Source organism: Centruroides sculpturatus, unplaced genomic scaffold (genome assembly GCF_000671375.1).
Source record: "Centruroides sculpturatus isolate CEXI.00-Female unplaced genomic scaffold, Cexi_2.0 scaffold85, whole genome shotgun sequence".
NCBI lineage: Eukaryota > Metazoa > Arthropoda > Arachnida > Scorpiones > Buthidae > Centruroides > Centruroides sculpturatus.
Genome location: NW_019384798.1, coordinates 725,262 through 740,083, shown reverse-complemented (window position 1 = coordinate 740,083; position 14,822 = coordinate 725,262). Strand labels below are relative to the sequence as shown.

At 25.2% G+C, this 14,822-nt stretch overlaps 1 long non-coding RNA gene across 2 annotated transcripts in view; it reads right to left on the bottom strand.

The window, feature by feature from the left end:
- Positions 1–706: 706 nt before the first annotated feature.
- Positions 707–14,822, bottom strand: part of LOC111629504 — a 17,177-nt gene continuing 3,061 nt past the window's right edge. The window contains exons 2-5 of one of the 2 annotated variants that reach the window (XR_002757341.1): positions 13,800–13,991; positions 13,578–13,693; positions 1,633–1,732; positions 707–1,124 (exon numbers count right to left, since the gene is read on the bottom strand). This is a non-coding gene — a long non-coding RNA (uncharacterized LOC111629504). Of the gene's footprint in view, positions 1,125–1,632; positions 1,733–13,577; positions 13,694–13,799; positions 14,205–14,822 lie in introns of those variants that run through there. The other variant, XR_002757340.1, reaches the window with a different exon arrangement.

Sequence of the window (14,822 nt, the reverse complement as noted above, 5' to 3'; positions counted from 1 at the left end):
TAAAATTTCTCCCTCTTTGGCTAAAATATATTAAAACTTGAACAAGATGTAAACATGAAATCAACTTGTATAAAACTCTAAGTTGAACTAACTGTATGTAATATTTGGCCAAAAATCAATGTTTTCGCCTTTCAAATAATTCTGTAAGAATCTCCTTCCTTTGTAATATGTTTACGTGAATTAATTAATACTGTATAACTTGTAACTAATTAACAAAATTTAGAATGAAAGACGAAATTAGTCACGTATCATTTGAAAATCTGTATTCAAGTTCATGTATTACAATACATAACTAATGTTGAATTCCTCTTGTCTGATAAGTTTCAATAATATTTTAGGCGAAATAAATACTTCAAGAATTAAAATATATAATTTAAATGAATTTTTCGATAATATTTTTGAAAACAAAATAAGAATGTAAGAAAAAAATTGAAGATTGTATTAATTATAATTTTTTTATCACAATTTAAAGATATATTTTAAGTAGAAATTAGAAAAGAATGCAAGAAATCTTTAGATATTTATTGTTAAATTATAATAAAAAAAATTATATTAACTAAAATAATAATTAGCAGCTTAAAGAATAGGATTCTAAAACACTAATTAAATTATAATTAATTTAATTTTATTTATATCCATTTAAAAACGCTTAAAACACAAACGTATTACTTTATATAATCTAAAATATAATTCAGTAAATTTATGATTTCATTAAAAAAAGAGAGAGAGAGAGAGAGAAATTCTATCTTAAATTCGTTTTCAATTGAAAGATAGCCATCAGTAAATATGCAAAATTTAAATTTCACATGTTTATCTGACCAGCACTCTAAATGAACTTAACCAGATTAATTCAGGAAAGGAAATTTAAGTGATAAAGATATCATTTCTATCTCTTTGTGGTCCGGAAAATGGAGTGGTACGGTTCACTTGCATTCGTTAGATATCACTAAGGTTAAAGGAAAGAGAGATTTATGTAGATGTCAAGTGCAATTAGAGCACCGTGACTGAGCACCTGGCCACTTGGGTGCTGTAATCGGCGACCTCACTTCCGTTTCCTGTCTGATTTGATCATACCTCACGTCTTGAGATCTAACACTTTTCTTGGTAACGAAATTCCAATTTCCCTTACGAAAATAAAGAAAAAAAAATTTTTTTAAATAGAAATCATTTTAATAAGTATTTTTTTTTTATTTTATTTCAGAAATTCAATATTTAAAGAATTTTTTGAAAATAACCCAGACGTCAAATAAAAATCGTTTATTTTAAATTTCAATTTTTAGAATTAAAGTTTAGATAGAATAAACATTTATACGTTTTTTTAAAAATTATAATCTATATAAATTTATCGTTATTACTTTAATTTTAAATCGTTATTTGTAATTCGTTAGAAGTAAACTTTTATACTTCCTCCAATAAATTTGGACAATGTTTAAAGCCGTTAATTATAATTTATGGTTTGTTTAAATATCCGAAAGATTCTTATCTGAAAGCAAAATGATATATTCTAATTCAAGTAAAAATTATAAATCTAATTTTTTTTAATTGTACAGAATGTTTTTAATCTATATTAAGTTAAATAAATTGAATGAAAATAAGGGAAATAATAGTCATTAACCAAAAAAAATAACTAACCTTTCATTCGTATTTTTTTACTTGATCCTTTCTTGGGTGGAGTAAGAACGTCGTAATAAATATCCCACAGATTCGTGTCACATAAATCGAATATTTACTTCTTTCGTGTTTTTATAAGGAAGGAAGAAAGAAAGAAAGAACAAAAAATGAATTAATAAAAGAAAAATATTTGTAAAAAATACGTGAAAAAAATTATTATGCATAAATTTAAATCTGTAGTTTCCTTACTCATAATGCCATCTAGTTGAAAATTAAGTAATATTTTGGCTTTCATTTTGTATAAGATCATTACTTAACTGGTAATTCAAAGATAACAATGTTCGTTGGTGTGTTTCTAATGGGATAATATGACTCATTACCGGATAGTTTCCGTTTTCAGGAGATTTATATTACATCCTTATGCAAAGCTTAATTGATATATTTTTGTAATGTTAGCCTGAAGTTACTATGCTTCTTATCTTACATCGACAAATTTCTCTCAAATTCACATTAAAAGTATTAGAAAAACAACTTTTTTAAAAGTGTTTGCATCGACTCTTTGCCCCTGCTGCTAATGAATTCTGAATATCTTTTTATTTAACTAAGAATGTATTATTCATAATGTGATATACTGTTACATCTTCGTCATAATTTATTGAATTTTTTCGGTATTTTGTGGCAAAATATCAAAAATATTGTAGTACATAATATTAATATCTTTGTGAATTTATTGCTATTGTTTAATTTTGAAAATCTTTAGTATATTATTTAATTTTTAGATTAGTTTGTTGCAAGATATTGCATATGATATACTTACCGCATAGATCCATTGTGTTATAATATTATGTAAATAATTATTACAAAATGTATCTAAAAATTTATTAATATATTTCAAATTATATCTATAAATTAATCATACATTTAAAGAAATTATGAGAAAAATATTATATATTTAGAAAATATACTTCAAAATCTTACTAGAAAGAAAGAAACATTATTAGCAATCGAATATTTTTATTATAGTATTGTTATATTCATATATTTTCTTATTAAATTATTGTTAATATGATTTTGTGACTTGTTATATTGCATTTTTATCCTTAATTTCAACTATATGTTAATGTAAGTACAATATTTTAAAATTGTAATCTTGAATAAATAAATACTATTTATAGGGAATTTTCATAAGTGTGCTTTTCAAAGGCCTTATTCTTTACAAAAAGCCAGACATGTACAAAATTATAATGGCCAAGGCCTACAGATTTACAGTTTAAATGTCTTAATCAATAAAATAGAATAGGTTTGAATTATATTTTTTAAGTTATAGACCTTAATTACTAAAAGAGTTTGGATTACAAGAGTGTTAAAAAAAAATATATTGTTAGGATTACTTTTCAAATTTTCTCATAATACAAATTATTTAAAATCATTTTTTATTATAAAATTGGTAATAAAATCTATGATAAATAAAGGAAATTTTTGATAAAAAAAAAATAAGTGAAATCATTAATACCAACAGAAGAAGAGAGATGTTATCAATGTCACACGTTTAACCCGAATAGGTTCTCAGTATCAACTTTATTCAATTATCCGACCACTCAAAGCATTAAAGTAGCAACTACTTGTTCGTAAACTGTTGATCTTTTTCCCAGATGACGCTATGCAAGGCAAGCAATTAACACTAACTGCCGCAGTGGGGAGTCAGATTTACTGAATCTACACAAGAGTTTGTTCTTTGTAAAATTTTACGACGATATATCAAGGACGATCTTTTCGCTCTGACGGATTTAATCTTTAACTTTATAACCCAAATAACTGTAAGTAATTCGTATTCCTCTTACGAAGTTACAACCCGATCACGTGACCCATTATGCCAGTAACGATTGGTCCTAGGGGAGGAAAATAGAGCCATAACCGTGGACAACATCACACCGAAATAAAAAAAAAACGGAAGAGCTACCGTGTGTTAAAATATAACTTCATTTATCTTTCACAATAAGAAATAGTACTCGAGAGTAAGGGGGAAAAATGGCAGCATTAAAATCTATTGGGAAATCCCTAAAGGTATTATTTAAGTGAGAAATTGCATTAAGCCGACTCTTGTATCGGATATTACTCTAGAAAGCTTTACACAACATATGATAGAATAAAAGGCGACGAAACTTCCAGAACATTTTCTCATTTATCAATATTAAGAAAAGAAATAGCTTTTAACGATTGGCATTAAAACATTAAAAATATGCAAAGTATATCTATAAAAGCATCGGTTTGTTTTTTGTCGAAAAATGTTTGAAAATTATATTTTTACCTTCTACTTTATGAATTAGTCCCGCTTCAATTATAATTTTTAATTTAGAATATCGATAATCAAGTTTCCTTGAATCTAAGAATATTTATATTCTTCTTTTTAAGCCGTTGAAATATAAATGCATACAAATAGGCAAATATAAGAGTTCGTAAGAAACGTGATTAATCTTGAAACCACTTGAAAGTTAAGTTCTATGCTTAAGATACAGTCTAAACAGTATGCAATATCTTCAAAAATAAGATCTATGTTTACTCAAATATTTTGCAAAAGTATATTCTTATATTACAGCCTATTACAGTATTTTGAAAATAGGCTTTATTGTCTATACTAGTGATACAAACTCGTGATTTGTGCGACGATTTCAAGGTAGCCGCATTGAATTTTTAGGAAGTGTTAGGTTTTAATTAATTATAAAAATATTTCATAGATTTCGAAACTTTGTATATATCGTGTAAAAGCGGGGACCTAAAGCTATCCTGGAAAGCCTTAAAGGTCACTAATTATGAACGTCAAATAAACAACAGAACCCCGATTAACCGAGTTAGCATCGGTCCGCATTAAATCGAATAATCGGGGCTCTACTGTATTTTTTCCGTTTTAATCACAGTATTATTTTCTTTTCATTAATATAGACTTTATTGTTATTTTAATATAGATTAAAAAATTAAATATTTCACCCGCGATTTGGAGTTTTGGACCCATCTTCGCAATAAAGTTCGCCATTACTGGTCTATACTTTATGACATTATTTTATACAACGTTTTAATTAAAAATAAGTTATGTATATTTTACAGTAAACTAAGTCTTGAAAAATAATATTTATTATGGTAGGTTTAAAGTTCAAAGAGCATGTAAAATAATAAGTTTCGTATAATCGATAAGATGCATAGAATATCCTATTTTGAGAAAAATAATGTTCTGATAAATCGTATAAATATCTCGAAACTTAATTCTCGTGTTACCTGTTAAGAATATATCACGTTTTGAAAAATAAATCGTATATTTTCCGATAAATTTTAGATCGAATTATAAAACTATTACCGATCGGAAAAATTGCGAGGGTGCTTGATTGATATCGTTTATCAATAGTTCTAAATGCATAAGTTTTATCGATCGTGTGATTTGAGGAACAGTGGTATTGCTGCTCGAATCACGAGATCGATAATACAGAATTATAGCTAAATGACGTCATTCATAACCTCCTCAACATTATCGTCAGCAATATTTATACATAATATGTTCAAAAACCTTTTTATGATATTATATACGTATTACGTGTATCGTAAAAACATGTTACTGATAAACATTTGCAACATGTTAAATGATAACTTACAATTGATAGCACTTATGTTATGAAATTATATATTACTGATAGATCTATACAGGTAGATCATAAATTATTAGATATACAAACTGATAGAATCTATACATGTAACGATTATATGTTACTGATAAAACCTATATATCACGCTCGAGTATATTTTGAAATATATCGTTGTATAAGTTAGTCCAAATGTCATCTATATTACTATAACTAACACTACTTACCGCACATTAATCATCGCAGAACAGTTAAGATATATAAATTAAAATTAATATTAATTAGTAAATAATGCATTAATTCATATTTAATAAAACATAATTAAGCGAAAACATTAATCCTGTTTATAGTAAGCAAAAGGTGATCTTAACGTACACAGAATGAAATTTATTTTACATGACAAAATCCCATTTTCGAAATTTTCAAATCAAAGGATAAATGATGATATATATATATATATATTAGTTTTATTATTATTATTTTTTCTTTTTTGCAAACTAACTTCCATCCGAAAATCATTAGAAATGAAATTTTATAATCTTGGTTCTAAACAAAACTAATCATCTGGATCCTTTGCAATTGATGATCTCTATTATTCCAATCTCAAGTATTCAATCAAAGAGGGTTCTACTTTTATGACTGGAAAACAATATCCTAAAAGTTTTTCCAATCATTTCCGTTGTCAAGTAAATGGAATTTCACAATTTTATTGTTCTTATAATATCACTACAATGGTTTAGAAGGATATTAATCAAAGAAAAAAAATTTTTTTCAATTTTTGTATCTTAGCAATAATATTAAAAAACTATTTAAAATTTTCCACTTTATATCTTTAATTTGTTATATATATTTTATTAATAATAATTTTAAAAAGAAACAATCTTGAAATGTTTAATTTTAATTATTTTACTTATATATACTATATAGTTTTTCCAATGATTCAGTCACATTCTAAAATATGTTTATATGTTCTATATTTCATGGGAAATTACATTTATCAAAAAAGTATTTGGGTAACTGCGATACAGCTGCCCACTAGAATGATAAATGTTTGAGTTAAAAAAAGAAAAATATTCTTTAGGTGGCGCTGCAAGCATTTTTCAAAATATTTTTGAATGTTTGAAGCGCCATCTAACAAAAAAAGCGATTAACAAAGATTAAAATTACATGCTTAAAGCGCCACCGAAAAATATTTTCGTATATTAAATGAAATATTAGACATCTCAACAGCACTTATTCTATATATGTTTTTTTGCATCATAAAATATTATCTATCGAAATAATTTTAAGATCACAGAATGATAAAAATCTTTCGTAAAGCTTAAAAATAAAAAAAAGGCGTATTCTTCTAGACTTAACACACTCTATAGAAGGACGTGATTTTCGTAATAAAATGTTCGAATTAACCTTTACTGCTTCAAAGATGATCGCAAAGATTATCAGGAAACGATACAATGACTAAAACATAACCCACACGGATCATAAACATCAATATCGAAAGAACAAAACCATCGTTTCGATTTATTACACAGTACGAGTGAGGAGAAACGTGACGTCCTTGAAAAGCATCACGTTAAGAGATAAAATTAAGATGAATAATCTAATTAAATAATTATTGCAACATAAAACTCATTGCCGAAACATTTTCAGAGATCGGAAAGTATGTTATGGAAGTGAAGTGGAAGGAAAAAAAACACACACACAGTACAATAATCCAAAAATCGTGTTAAAACCCAGTAGAAACTACTAATTTAATTATCGCTAAAAACCGATATCAAACACCGCAGCATCATTAATATTCTAATCTCGCTAAAATTATCCCAAAGCGGTATTTACTAAACAATCAACCATCATTCTTATTCTGTGAAGAGATAAATTTTACATCATTCAACTTCCGCTATTATAAATTCAAACGAGATTGCCTTTAGAAAGAAGATAACGAACTCATTTCGCTTAATGTCGAGCGTTTAATGTCAATTTTCTATGGATTAAATATGGACGAAATTTGGACCAAAAACATGCCCGATAATTATAATTAAAAATTTTTGAAATGTAAACGGCGAGGCACGCGATTTATCTATCTTCAAAATAAGTATTGTATTCGAAAAATAATCTGATTCTGTATAAATGTTAAATATTTGTGACGTATCTAGAACGTTCATGATGCTTAGTATGACGTTATATAATACTGAATAATTGTATTATTTTATCGTGATATTGTTAATACAGAATAATTATGACGTTTAAGAATACGAGCATAAATTAATTGTCACGTTCGGTGATGACGTTTTATGAATAATCATTAAGAATAATTGCGACTTTTATTGATGTCATTTTAAGAATAAGCATAACACAATTAGAGCAAGTATTGTGACGTTGTTGACACTAAATAATTGTGACGTTTAACTGTAATATGTTTAAAGCTGTAAATTCGTAACGTTAAAAAAAATAATAATCGTTATGTAATCTTTACGTTATAAATACAAAATAATTATAGTGTTCAATGATATTATAGATACGAAATATTCGTCACACTCACGATGACGTCTCAAAATTAGAATTGTAAAGAATTTTAATTACGTTATTAATATTAATTTAATGGATGAAAAAATATAACAATGAAATGTATTGTCACGATCATAAATACTCATTGCTCTTAATAATTGTAATTATTCTCAAATCATGTATTTAATTATACAGTCGAATGTAAAATTTTGATAATTGTAAAATATATAATTATTTATAAATAATTTTATTGGAAAATGTTAGATCTAGTAAAGATTAAGATAAATACTGATTTTCTTATTTTATTTTTAGTAAATTCATTTCCAATAATTATACATTCCATCGTCAAATTTCTACAAAGGAAATGTCTAACTCTTATTAATATATCTAGTAAAAAAAATTTATTATTTGTTAGTTTATAATAATTATAAAATATCTTTCATTATCAATTTAATTGATGTTAAAACGATCTTACTAACAGGAAGACATTGATTAGTTTTTTTTACGGATACCACAAGATAAATTTCATCATTCCTTTACTTTCTAAGAAATTTAAGATAATGTTTATCACAAAAATCATGGACATGTTCTATTTTGAACTGTTTCCATAAAATAACATCATTATAAATAATGGCACGGATTATATAAACAGATAATAAAAGAAAAGTGGATATAAATTGAAGTGTCTCGTTTAAGAAAAAATCTACTTTTGGTTTTTGAAAAATATTACAAAACCTAACAAAAAAAAGTGTAAAATAGTTACAAAAACTTATTGAATATAATATTTATTTGTAAATTGTAAGTAATTTTATACGTTATCCTACACTAATAACATTTTAAAACTGAAATAAATAATTACATAAGAGTTTAAGCATTTTGTAAATAACATTTTACGTTTATTATAAATTAACGTCAAAAGTAATTTTTCTTTTGGTAACATTTTATATAATATGAAAACCAATATATATAGTAATTTGCCACCACTTTACTACTGATACTCATAAAAATCTATGAATGGACTATAGCAAGAGCCACAATTTAAGTGTTGTCTCGCGTCACATTAGGTTATTTTTAAACAGACCGCAGCATATTTTTAGACATTAAAACTAAATAAATTCATATGGACATTAAACAAGTATTTTTGCATAAATGTAACAATACGAAGCCATACTAAATTCAAATACATCATATGGATCTAAGTTAAAATAGAGATCATCCATAAGAATGGCATTCTAGAACTTGTCAGTAGAATTCTATGTAACTCGGAAATGACTAATAAAATATTGTTATTATATTCTCAATATACCAAGATTACAAAAAAAAACCCACATAATATCGTCAGAATAAAAAATAAAAGTGGATATATACCGTAATAATTAAAAACATTATCTGGAAACAGTGGTGAAGTAACCGAAGTATAAGTACGAAAACACATTGTTAATGTTTGACCATATGTGTTCTTCATCTTAATTTTATGATCCAAATCTATTACATTATCATAAAATTATCTTTACGATTGTACCAGAAATTTACATAAATCTGAAGTTACTTAACTCGTGTTTGCGTAAATCATAACTGTAATGCATTACGAATATTTGGTTAAGTCTAATATAAAAATATATTATCGAATTCAAGAGGCTGATCGTATTAAAATATCCAGCAGACTTTATGTTGCATATCCCTAAACTATAGTATCGAAGCGCAGAAAGGTGTATAAATGAAATCTTAGTATGATAAAGGGGGAATACCTGGAACAGATAAGGAATTTTTAATGCCTATTCGACGTAAGATGACAGTTAATGCGAATCTTCATCATCGCATCATCATCTTACGTTCGTTACTCTGTAAAAAGTTATTGTTTTCGTTTTATTGGAAAATTTTCTGATTAATCCATCATTTTAGGAACAGCTTGAAGAGAAATTTGAAACAGAAAGAATAAATATAAGCTATATATATAAATACACGAAACAAGTTATATATATTTATAGACTGTTAAAATTACCAAAATCCTTATCATTTATAAGAAAGTTATATAAAAATCAAAGATATTAATTTAATTAAAATGATATATTTTAGGTGAAGCGTACTTAGGCCTATATTTATTCATTGAAGCATATTCTCATATTTGAATGGCTTATATCTATCTGGTTAGAAGCTTAGTATATGCCATAAAGTAAGTTAAATAAGATATTCGCAGGATCATTTAAAGGATATTTTACTAATTACAGAAACTTTGAACGACGTATTCGAATATTATCTCTTCCAGCATTTGGTATTTTGAGTAAACATAATGCTGATATCAAATCAGCGGAAAATTATTTGAATCCACGTCTTTACAATAGATATATATCCAGCAAATAATAGATGATTACTGGCATATTACAATCAAAATTTAATTTAGACTTGAATATACATATAGCGAATGTTTCCTTGTGACATCGTTGGTGATATATATTTAACTGGTTGTTTAAATATTTCTGTAAACTCGCCGTACGCAAACTATCTTTAAAGAGGCGATCTGAAAATCAAACTTAATTTGTTATAAAAATAAAAACGGCATTTATATATTTTAAAATCATTTGTGAATGTATCGTGTGTCATGTGAATCATTTGTATAAGCAATAAAGTTACGTCAACATTTACATCTCTATTTTTCAAAATATATTAAATTGAACTATCGAATCGTGAAAAATAAACCGAATTTATTGAAAAATTACGTTTAATTCGTTACAAGTTTTATCTACACTTTTCGTAATAAAGATAATGATGGTCTTAACTGATGTAAAAAATGATCTTAAGTAACACTCGAGATATTTCTTAAACAGTACATAATACGCTTTTAAGTGGTATATAAGATAATCAGCAATGGTATGGAGGGCACTTCACATTGAAAATATTTCTAGTTCATACATAACTCGAACAATAAGAAATAAATATTTAGTTTTTACATTTTCCATGATTTCAACTTATAAAATAAACATTCGTTTAAAAATTTTAGAAATATCTATTCTTAGATTTTCATAATTATGTTATATGTAATAAAAATACGCATGCAATTATTAAAAATCAAATAAAAAGATCGAAACGAATTGATAAATGAAGGAATTTTCTGAATTTTGCAACCATTCTTCTAATTATAAACATTATCTAATAAATAATATTTTTCTAATAAATTTCAGTTTTTTTTTGAAGTATATTTGTTTTAAAAAGAAAGTACATAAGATATATAAAAATGTACAGTAAATGGATAAGATAACATCTAGCATTCAATCCTTCTTTGAATTGTGTTTGTTAAAAAGATGCGTTACAAAGAATCCAATTAATCACTGAGTTTTTTTAACTTAAGAGCCTTAATTTGCTTTTAATTCGCTTAATTTTTTCACCTGTAAATTTAAGTATAATGCATTTTTTTACATCCTTTCAGGAATTTTTCACTCGATGCATCTCTACCCGTTTCTAATTTGGTAATAGAACCAATTTCGCAGCAGTTTATTATGATTTTTTGAAGATTAACTTGACTTTTTTTCGATTGCAAACATTCAGAATAGATCAATTATAGGGAAAATAATAAAAAAATATTTCGAAAAACTATTGTTAATAATTTTAAAATCTAAAAAGAAAGCAAAGAATTTCTGAAGACATCTATTTAATACCACCATCCGAAAATCGCCGTTCTTTGACTTAATCTTGGTCTATGTTTAAGCGGATTTATGGAATAACCATGAACAATCGCATAAACTACTTAACTAGGTTTGTGCAACCTTATAAATGCCATATTACTTGAAATAACATCAAACAATAACATCAAACACAAAGAAAATTCAATGGTATTTTTCGAGAATTTTTTGTGTTAAAATATATCTCAAAGTTGAAAATGTTCGCTAAAACTAAACTTACAAAATCTTTCGATTGCATAGTTATATGTTTTAACGATTGTTTCATATAAAACATACTCGTCACACTGTATGCCTTTCATAGATTTTTCTTTGTTTACTTTCTGAAGATCTTTATCCCTTTAACACGTTGTCAATAGTCGTCATCACAGTACAAGATGCCAGTAACAGATGGATTTTTCTCATTATTTTCGGACATTTCTGCAAATTTACTTCTAGATTCATCCTTAACAGTGTGTTGATCCACTTTCTACGTTGATTGGAACCATTTATGCGTTAAACTCACCAGCTATAATTATCAACAAACTTATTTTTTTCATAATAACTGGCACCTTTGAAGATATTATCGGATTAATGTCATTGTATATCAAAATAAGAATTGGCTATACATTCTTTACAATTTTCTTGTCAAAATTTATAAGAAAAAAACCCTGTTTTTTTCATTCCTGATTAATAAAAAAAACCACTTATTTTTTTTATTTTAACACGAGAAAAATATCCAACGGACATAACTGACATTTTTTAACTGTAACGAATCGTCTAAAAAAACGTTAGATTTCGAATTCGCTTTCGTCATACTTACGTCCCCCTTTCTGTATAGATGATGGATGCTACTACTAGATTAAAAAAGTCACCTTAGGGTATGATCGTGCCTCGTCCTTTTATACAGAAATAGCTTTTGATAATCTGTTGTACCTTACAACAGATAGGCCTACAAAAACGACTACAATGTATTAATCGCCATACCTTCACTCAACTGTTAGGTTATATTTAATTCAAAAAATACGTTTAGTTCTTAAAATTCTTTTTAATATGTAGCTTTTAATAATTAAAATTGCTTTTCTTTTACTATATAATAATATCAGAAACAAGAAAAGTGAATTTAATAATGGGCATTCAAAATCTATCTATATGTACTGTACATTACTTTAAGGTATGACAAAAAAAGAATTATTTATCATAGTTATAACTTTATATTTTCAATATGTTCTAGTAATTATTAAGAGTTTTTATTAACTGAAATGTATGTTTGATAAGTAATTATTATTTAAATATCATCCCCTCTCAATTTTAATCAGAATAATTATTTAAATCTCATATTTTTAACACAAAATAGTTATTTTTAACTCATAATTTTGAATATAATCATTTAGAGCTCTTGATTTTGGTATGTAATTATTTACAACTCATGCAAATATTAACAATTTACAGCTTATTTCAGAAACTATTAAATATTAAGATAAAGGACATGTTTTTTACAGTAATTAAATCTATCTTTTTACTATTAAAAATAAAACTATTCTAATAATTGATACCGGTCTAACTTACGGATTGAAAAAAAACAGTTAAAAAACTCAAGCAATTTAAACTTATTTAATATTAAATTAAAAGAATTAAAGAAGAAACTTAATATAACGTTTATTCAGCAGAAATTAATTATGATATTTTTATACATTAAAATCAATTATTTATAATAAAATTCGAGTAATTAAAATTATCATTAACGCATTAAAAATAATATAAAAATGAATAATAATCAATATTTGCAGCAGCCATTTTTGAAAAATATGAAAACTTTTGTGTACATTCAAAACTCGGTACATCATCTTAAGTCAATTTAATTAACTTTAAGATATTAATTAATGGATATTTGAGTAATTTAAAATTCCTTTTAGCAGAATTAAAAGATTTTGACAAGATGCAAAAGTTAATAAGTGTCGTTTGATGAAAGTAAAATACGCTCGAATCTAATTAAAGATAATTTGTAAGTACGCTTACACACGACTTATATTACTGTAAATATTGATTAACTAACCACTAATAATATAATTTACAACATTACAAATGGAAAAATAACAAAAATTCAATTTTTAAAAATTGAATTCTCTCATATGACACACTTAAATATATACAAAGTGAATGTACTGTATGTACTTACCATTAAAATTCGTAAACGAGTCCGCTGTTTGCTTAAATTTTTTTGACGAAGAAGAAGAAGAATGATGATGATGATAATGATGAATTATTTTAATCAATTACTCAACAAATAGGAAGCTTTAAAAATAAGAAAAAAAATATGAAAGTTAAGAAGGTTAGTTAAATGTTATATTATTTTTTATTTCTATATTTGCAGAGATAGCGTAAAAAAGAAGATGAATACCTGTTTAGAGATGGTGTCGAGGGAATTTTCTATATTTGCTTAATATTGATGGATAAAGGATAAACCTTTAAGTCATTTGGGAAATCGAAAGGTTAGATGTCCCTGTTGAATAAACTAACAGCTTTCAAAATCATTAGGGATTAATTGCTTCGACTTGCTAGTAATTGTGTCTTGTAATAACAGCTTCGACGCCTTTGTAAATTCGAACGTTTAATCAATTTAAATTTTATAAAATAACTCAATGATAATTAGACAATTTGGTTAACAAATTTTTTTTCCTTGGTTTTAACATTTAATTTTAAATTTTATTTTATTTATTTAATTTTTTCGGTACTTTCTACCTTTACATCCTTCAATGTTTCTCAATAAAGAACATTTTTACAACTATAAAATTTAAAAAATTCATAGAAAAATTACTAAAAGAAACACATCAAAATTAATTTTTTAATATTTTATAATTAAAAATTGCTATTTAGTTTCTAAAAATCCAGTTTCTTTCATATATATTATATTTGTTTGAACGAGAATATCTCTTAAAAAGTCATTTTTTAAATAGTAAATTTGGTTTACAATATTCTAAATTATGTATTTTAAAACTAAAAAAATATGCTTTAAGTTCTTCCAACTTACAAGTTACATAATGAAAAATTTTTCATAGAATCGATTTACTGAGATGTATGCAACATATATCTAATTTCATAAATAATTTAATTTTTAAATTATTAAAAATATTTTATATTAAAATAAATTAAAATTTAAATATAAACATAAACATGTTTACTAGTTTATTTTAATATTTACTTGTATTTGTATTGCATTTTTTAATGTAAAACACTCGAGTTTCTTAGTATATAGATTATAAGTGTCTTATAACATTTTATTTTATAAATTTCTATAAAACTTTAGAAATTTTTCCTAATTTTATGCTAATCTTCCAATTAAAAATATTAAATAATATTTTTTTCAATTAAAAATGACCCATTTTTTTCTAAAAAAAATATATATTTTTTTTTCATTCAAAAA